Here is an 8,547-nt window from a genome sequence, read left to right as displayed (position 1 = left end):
CTCCATGCATTCAGCTGGGCTCTATCAGTGAGGGAGGACTGCTTGAGCTCAGCGAACATGTTGTCCCGAGTTCATTTTTTCTGCCTTCTAATCTGGACCAGCCTCTGAGACGGAGTAAATAGGGACCGCATTGAAACATTTGCACCTGCGGGAGGAGAAAAAGGGAGGGTAGTATTTTAAAAAATACATTGCAGAGAGCAAAGCGGGCACTTTGGTATGAGTAAGCCATCACACACGGCCAGGCAACAGAATTCATCTTGCAGGCATGTGGCGTTCTACTTCTTCTACATTCATTTTAATGCTTTCAAACTGCTGGGCCCCCTTTCCCACAGCAAGCAATGCCTGGTGGGTTTTCCATATAAAAGAAGGGCCTGCGGGCTCTCTGGGATGATCACTGCACACAACAACCCTCTCTCCCCTCTCCCCCGCCACCGCATGGCTCCGATCAGGCTCTCACTCACCAGGCTCTCACTCACCTTCTCCAGGGTCATGGAACAGGAGCCCGCCTTGGGAGTGAGGAGAGGCTATTGGATCCAGCATTAAGATTATTTCCTGGCTGGGGGGGAAACGGATTCCCCACTTGCTGCCTGTGCACTGTTGTCCTCTTCGTCCTCCAATGTCTTTTCGTCCTCGCTCTGTGCAACTCCCCCCTTGCAGGTATCCACGGACAGTGGTAGGGTAGTGGTGGCATCACCCCCCATAATTGCATGGAGCTCACAGTAAAAGCAGAATGTATGGGGCTGTGACCCAGAGCGCCCATTTGCCTCCCTGGCTTTTTGTTATGCTTGCCTGAGCTCCTTGATTTTTGTACAACACTGCTCTGTGTCCCTGGAGTAGCCTCTTTCCGTCATGGCCCTGGAGACTTTAGCGTAGGTCTTTGCATTCCTTTTTTTGGAACGTAGTTCTGCCATAACAGACTCATCTCCCCAGCATGTGATGAGATCCAGTACCTCCCGTTTGGACCATGCTGGACCTCATCTGCGAATCCGGGACTGCGTGATCTCCTGTGATGGTGGACTCTACATGGTAGCCTGTGATGGTGGACTGTGCTGATGGTCACCTGTGCTGCTGGTGACCAAACAGGAAATGAAATTCAAAAGTTCCCCAGGGCTTTTCCTGCCCACCTGGTTAGTGCATTGGAGTTGAGAGTGTTGACCAGAGCGGTCACAAGGGAGCATCCTAGGATAGCTCCTGGAGGCCAATAACGTCGAATTGCGTCCACAATACCTTTAACCCGGGATTGCGATCTCAATTTAAGCGCTACTCCACTTGCCAAGGTGGAGTACAGAAATTGTTTGGTCATATGGACAGAATCATTTTTTTTCCAAAATAACTCGGCTAATTCTGAAATAACAGGCTAGTGTAGACCAGGCCTCAGAATCAAATAATCTGACTGCAGTTGAAGAGGAGGGAGCTCCTGACTTCCACTCCTTAGTATATTTCCCTGATTCCCTAACCCCATGGGGAGTTGAGAATAGCAGTACCAACTGCTTGACAGCTTACCTTGGGGCTTGCCCAACCTACCTTACCCAGCTAGTGCCAAAGTCTACTCTTTCCTTGTAGGATGAGAATGACCTTCATGGCAGTTTCCTTGAAGCCTTCCAGGAGTCTCTCTCTGAAACTGTAAAACTACTGCCTATTCTCCCAAAACTGCCCAGCAACTGACTGGAACTTCTTGCTTTTAAACCGTTGTTCCAGCCCTGACATAAGTGACAGAGTTGGAAGGAGGGGGCCAGCCTTGCCCACAGCAGCTCTTTAACTCCTTTGTCACTGTTGGGGGTTTATACACCGTCACAGGCACCTTACTGGAAATTTGGAGACATGAGTTCTATTACTGGCTCTGCTGCTGCTCTGACGTATGACCATGGGCAAGTCACTTCACCATTTCTGTTTCTTCTCCCACCCTTTGTTTATTTAGAATGTAAATTCTTCAGGGCAAGGCTCTCTCTCACTATATGTACAGTGCCTAGTAACATGGCTCCCCAGTCTCAGTTGGGGCCTATAAGTACTACTGTATTACAAATAACAATTGTAAGGAAAGCTGCTGTGTGTGTAACAGGGCACACATGGGGACACACCTCTTTCACTAATTCTGTTATTCAAACATTTTTTGGTAATATCTTAGAACCAAAAGCAGGAACAGAATGTTGGAATTGGAAGGATCAGTGGCAGTGCTAGTTTGCCATGCATTGTGAATGAGCAAGGGGACAATTAACTATAAAAGGAGATCACAGACAGCAAACAACACTCTTTACAGATACAATTGATGAAGCTGTACCTTGGTGAAGTACAGCTAAAGAGTATGCCAGTATAGACAAGGCTGAAGTACTTTACAAATATTAATGAATTAAGTCTCCCTTCTGTGTGAGGCATCTTTGGGACAAGAACAGTCTCTTCCTATGTGTTTGCCCAACACCTGATATGATGGGGCCCCAATCATGCTCATGGCCCTGAATACTGTTGATAATAATGTTATCCATTTGATAGCTAGACTAAGGGCCTGATTTCCAGAAGTGCTCAGCACTAAAATTCCCATTGGAATCAATAGAAGCTCCAGGTGCTCAGGGTATGTAAGTAACTTGCCCAAAGTCATTCAGCAAGATAGTGGGAATGTAGTAAGAGAGAAAGCCTGACTCTCAGATCCCAGCTCTAACTCCTAGGCCACACTGGATTTGGGGTTAATTACACGTCCAGCTGACAACCAGTTGCTGATTTATTATCTGGGATGCCTTTATGATCCCTGGTTTAGATTGCCTAACATTTTCCATTATAAAAATTCTCCTCACTGAGAAAGTACTCCATAATTTGCAACAGGACTGATACTGGTAGGTGAATAGCCCTGGGGTCAGGAAGGTGAATTCTGATGACTCCATGAAAATCCATTCAGCTTTGGTTAAATTATAGGGTGTCAAAAACTGCCATTTCCTGTCTGTGGTTTGTTTACCACAATTTGTTCTGGGCTTGCTGCCAAAAACCATGAACATTCCATTAGTGCTGTGCATGAACCATACTGGTGTCTCCCTCCAATATGCCACACAAAACTAAATCTCCAGATGGGACACAGACAAAATGGTGGTGGCATAGTTTTCCTCTATCAAAGCACTCTTTGGCACAGGGCTAGGAACCAGGATCTTTATACTTCCTCTAGTGGCTAGTGTTAATAATTCTGACCCCTTCATAATCCTTATTATTGAGCAAGGCCTCATCCCCCACTGAGAAGTTAACAAGATGGGAATATCTCTAATATCTAATCAGACCCTTAGCCTAACTATCCCTGAAAAAGATTCTGCAAAGACCTTGTGCTTGACTGTGCTGTATGTAAAGTATTGCAGTTCCTGCCTGTGTTATTCACTGTTTCAGTATGTCATGTATCTTCCACTAGTGGCTGGGACACAGAGAATAACAAACTTCTGCTCCTGCTGCTACCAAATTACTGCCCTTACTCCTTTAGCTCACCTCATAGAGGTGCATGCTGCAATACTGGATAGTAAGGTTTCAAACCCTGCTGATGATGCATGACTTAGGGGAGGGGAGTTGTTAGTTACATATAGTAGAATTTGATTTTGCCTTTAAAAAAAAAAACTAGGAATTTACATTTTTAAAAGTGATGTTGAAAGATTATTATTTAAGTTACAAACTCAAACATTCAAAAGTTAAGAAATGCCAGAATTTAAACTGTGCAAGGTTAATCCAGCCCCATTGTGTATATGTATTATGATACATTCTTTAATTGCATAATCACACAGGACCCCTGCCTCTTTCATTGAATATGCTGGAAGGTGCTCAGGGACTACTTCATGGTTGTGTCATGAATGAGGTTACTGTCTGTAGGACATGTGCCTCAGTCACTGTAGAAATCGAAAAATGTGTCAAAAATAAGGCAAGCTGCAACTAGAAGAGAAAGGACGGTCTTGTAGCTAAATAGTTGAATGCCTGCTAGGAGAACTTGGTCCTTTCTCTGACTTGGTTATGTACTTCCACTGTGATTAATTGTGTTTAATTCACTTGAACCAATCTTTTTGCAAGTGGCTTCTAATTATGTGATCTTAATTTGCCAGATGCCCAGCCTTTTCATCTGATTAAATGCCCAAGTGAAGTCTAATGTTTGACCACAGAAGCCATTTGTTGCCATTGTGCACAGTACCATCAATATTTTTTCAATTATATGAAAAGATGGAAGATGCTGTGATTTGTGAAATTATAAGAACACTTTTTTTTTTTGCCTGAAGCACTGGAAAATTCAGCGCTGTTGTTTTCTCATACTTTCCATTGATGTCCCTTTGGGGCAGGACATAGGTTAGTAACTATTTTAGGGCAGGTTCAGATGGTTAATAGTGGTTTGGGGGTTGTTTGTGTGGAAAATAATTGATCTGAGTGGACACATATAGTATCAATGTTTGTTTTTCCGTTGCTAGGACTGGCTGAAATTTTGTCTTTTACTATAAATCCTGATAATTGAATTGATCATCTGCTCCCTCTACTACGTAACCTGCAGTATTGAGGCATGCAGCAATCATAGAAATAAAATGTCATTATCATAGGTTTGCCATTAACAACTGTCTACAAACAGATCATGGTCGTGATTGACAATGCCACTGAAAAGATATTGTTTCTTTCCAAGCATTAAATCTGCCATGAAACTCAAATTCAGAAAGAACAGAAATAAGAGGCTAACAGTATGTCACAGTTTAGAACTTTCTGAAATACCGGAATAGTCTGTACATTCAAATCGTGGTGTAGATGGATTCCATTGTACTATGTGCATTCACCAGAATGATGCAGTTTTCCTTCTCTGCAGCAGCATCACCACAACACTGTCTGCACTGTAACCATGGCAAGGCCATATTCATTGAAAAACATGACTCTGGATAGGTAGAATTTTTCCTAGGCAGGATTTTCATTCAGAGGGAGAGACGGTGACCTCATCAGGCATGAATAATTCTGCAGGGACGGGAATGGCAAATAAAATAAAAAACCATATATGATGAAACTGAAAGCATGGGTGGCTAATGGAAAGCAAGGCAGGAATAACATCTTATCTTACTGTTGCTGCTGCTTTCCTTCCCTTTGCAACTCTTGCACCAGCTGTAACAGCTGTAAAAGGAATACCCCATCCAAGGATTGCTGCTGCTGCACTTCCCAGGGAAGTTCCTGTTAAAGCAGCAGTAGCAGCAGTTGGAAGAGCAGATGTAGCATGTGACTATTATTGCTGCTTCCTGCTGCAGCCTCATCTCCCGCAGTAGTTTGTGGTGGCTGTGCTGGAATGTTACAAACTGCTGTGGTCACAATTTGCTACCTGCAGCAGTTACTGACACCTATGGGAGTTCTTTTTTGCTGCTCAGTCACAACTTGCTGCCTCTCATCTTCCTCATCCTCTGGTCCAGGGGTAACTAATTGTGATGTTTGGGGATACGCCAGTCACAATTTGCTAGCTCTCACCTTTCCTCATCTTCTGATCCAGGTGGTGGCAAGAAGTATGGTTGGGGGCACTCCTGTCACAATTTGCTAGCACTGTGGAATCTCTCTTTAAACTTTGGACACAAATAACTAAAGATATTTTTTGTAATTTGTAAAAGCATTTTATAGAGTTAAACTGCAGGACTATTGTATGTAAAACCCTGAATGAAGGTACTGTGGTCTCTTTATTAGTCTCTTTCCATTGTAGGTTAGAAACTGTATGGCCTATATTAAACAAACATTTAATGTACACAAAACATTGAAACTTGTGTAAAGCATTGTACACAGTATTTGAAATACATTTTAAACACAAACTATTAGTTAGAAAATCTGACATTGTTCCTGATAAAAACCCCCACCAGCCCATTATCACTGTTACAAATATTGATCAAGTTTTCAAAACAAAATTTGCACTTCACTATTTTGGCACAAACATATGAGCATATTGCCCTGATCTTATTTCAGAGACATTTTCTCAGGCCTTTTCCTCACTGCTAAAACCAAATTGTCTTGTTCTCACTGTATTTTTATCTCAGAATAGCTCCCGCAGCTAAGGCTTTGTCTACACTATGCACCTTTAAGCGACAGGGCTGTGCCGGTACAGCCGTGCCGCTAAAAGGCATGCAGTGTAGCCGCTGTTTGTTGGCGGGAGAGAGCTCTGCTGCCGACAAACAATTTCCACCCCCAATGAGCGGCGGCAGCTTTGTTGGCAGGAGAGAGCTCCTGCCAACAAAACACTGTTCACACCTGCGCTTTGGGATGTACACACCTAAACTTTTGAAAATCGAACCCTACATCTCTATTAAAAGGAATAAGGAGGATCCAGGAATTATAGACCACTTAACCGAACTTCGATAACCGGAAAGATACAGGACAAATTATTAAACAATCCATTTGTAAGCACCTAGTGTATAACCACATTATAAGGAATAGAGAGCATGGATTTATCAAGAAAAAATCATGCCAAACCAAACTAATTTCCTTACTTGACAGGTTTACTAGTGAATAAGGGAGAAGCATTAGGTGTGATATATCTTGATTTTAGTAAGGCTTTTTACTAGGGCTGTCAAGCAATTAAAAAAATTAATTGCAATTAACCGTACGATTAAAAAAATTAATTGCGATTAATTGCGCTGTTAAACAATAATAGACTACCATTTATTTAAATATTTGTGGATGTTTCCTACATTTTCAAATGTATTGATTTCAATTACAACACAGAATACAAAGAGTACAGTGCTCACTTTATATTTATTTTTGATTACAAATATTTGTGCTGTAAAAAACAAAAGAAATAGTAGTTTTCAATTTACCTAATACAAGTACTGTAGTGCAATCTCTTTATCATGAAAGTTGAATTAACGATATAGAATTATGTACAAAAAATAACTGCATTCAAAAATAAAACAATGTAAAATTTTATAGCCTACAAGTCTACTTAGTCCTACTTCTTGTTCAGCCAATCACTCAGACAAACAAATGTATTTACATTTGCAGGAGATAATGCTGCCCCCTTTTTGTTTACAATGTCATCTGAAAATGAGAATAGGCGTTTGCATGGCATTGTTGTAGCTGGCGTCACAAGATATTTACGTGCCAGATGCGCTAAAGATTTATATGTCCCTTCATGCTTCAACTACCATTTCAGAGGACATGCATCCATGCTGATGACGGGTACTGCTCAATAACGATCCAAAGCAGTGTGGACCAATGCATGTTCATTTTCATCATCTGATTCAAATGCCAGCAACAGAAGGTTGATTTTCTTTTTTGGTGGTTTGGGTTCTGTAGTTTCTGCATAGAGTGTTGCTCTTTTAAGACTTCTGAAAGCATGCTCTACACCTCGTCCCTCTAAGATTTTGGAAGGCACGTCAAATTCTTAAACTTTGGGTTGAGTGCTGTAGCTATCTTTAGAAATTTGATATTGGAACCTTCTTTGTGTTTTGTTAAATCTGCAGTGAAAGTATTCTTAAATCAAACAACATATGCTGGGTCGTCATCCTAGACTACCATAATACAAAATATATGGCAGAATGCGGGTAAAACCATGGAGCAGGAGATATACAATTCTCCTCCAAGGAGTTCAGTCACACATTTAATTAACACATTTTTTAAAACAATCATCAGCATGGAAGCATGTCCTCTGGAATGGTTGTCCAAGCATGAAGAGGCATATGAATGTTTAGCATATCTGGTATGTAAATACCTTGCAATGCCGGCTACAAAAGTACCATGCGAACGCCTGTTCTCACTTTCAGGTGACATTGTAAATAAGGGCAGGTCTTCACTACCTGCCGATCCGGCGGGTAGTGATTGATCTATCGGGGATCGATTTATTGCGTCTAGTGTAGATGCGATAAATCTATCCCCGATTGCTCTGCTGTTGACTCCGGAACTCCACCACTGCCGAGAGGCGGGAGCGGAGTTGATGGGGGAGCGGCGGCAGTCGAACCCGCGCCGTGAGGATGCGAGGTAAGTCGATCTAAGATACGTTGACTTCAGCTATGCTATTCTTGTAGCTGAAGTTGCGTATCTTAGATCAATCAACTCCCCCAGTGTAGACCAGGGCTAAGAAACAGGCATTATCTCCAGTAAATGTAAACAAATTTGTTTGTCTTAGCAATTGGCTGAATAAGTAGGACTGAGTGGACTTGTAGGCTCTAAAGATTTATGCTGTTTTGTTTTTGAATGCAGTTATGTAACAAAAAATAATCTACATTTGTAAGTTGCACTTTCATGATAAAGAGATCACACTATAGTACTTGACTCTACTATTTCTTTTATCACTTTTACAGTGCAAATGTGCCTGAAAAAAGAACAAAAATTGAGAATGAAAAACTCATGTTGCCATACAAATATGAAGTGCTATACCAGAAACAGTGTGAGATGTGATGGTGGAAGATCTTGGAAACTACTGATGTATTCAATGAGTGTCTGGTGTTGAAAATATCAATTAAATAGCACAATGACATCCGATCCATCTCCACAAAAGTAGATGATTAAGTGCTAAGAGTAATCGAACTAGCATATTAAAAATAAATAATTTAAAGAAGCATTAACCTACATTTACAGTGGATGTCAAGATAAAGG

Source organism: Chrysemys picta, chromosome 7 (genome assembly GCF_011386835.1).
Source record: "Chrysemys picta bellii isolate R12L10 chromosome 7, ASM1138683v2, whole genome shotgun sequence".
Lineage (NCBI taxonomy): Eukaryota > Metazoa > Chordata > Testudines > Emydidae > Chrysemys > Chrysemys picta.
Note: the sequence above shows the minus strand (reverse complement) of the source record.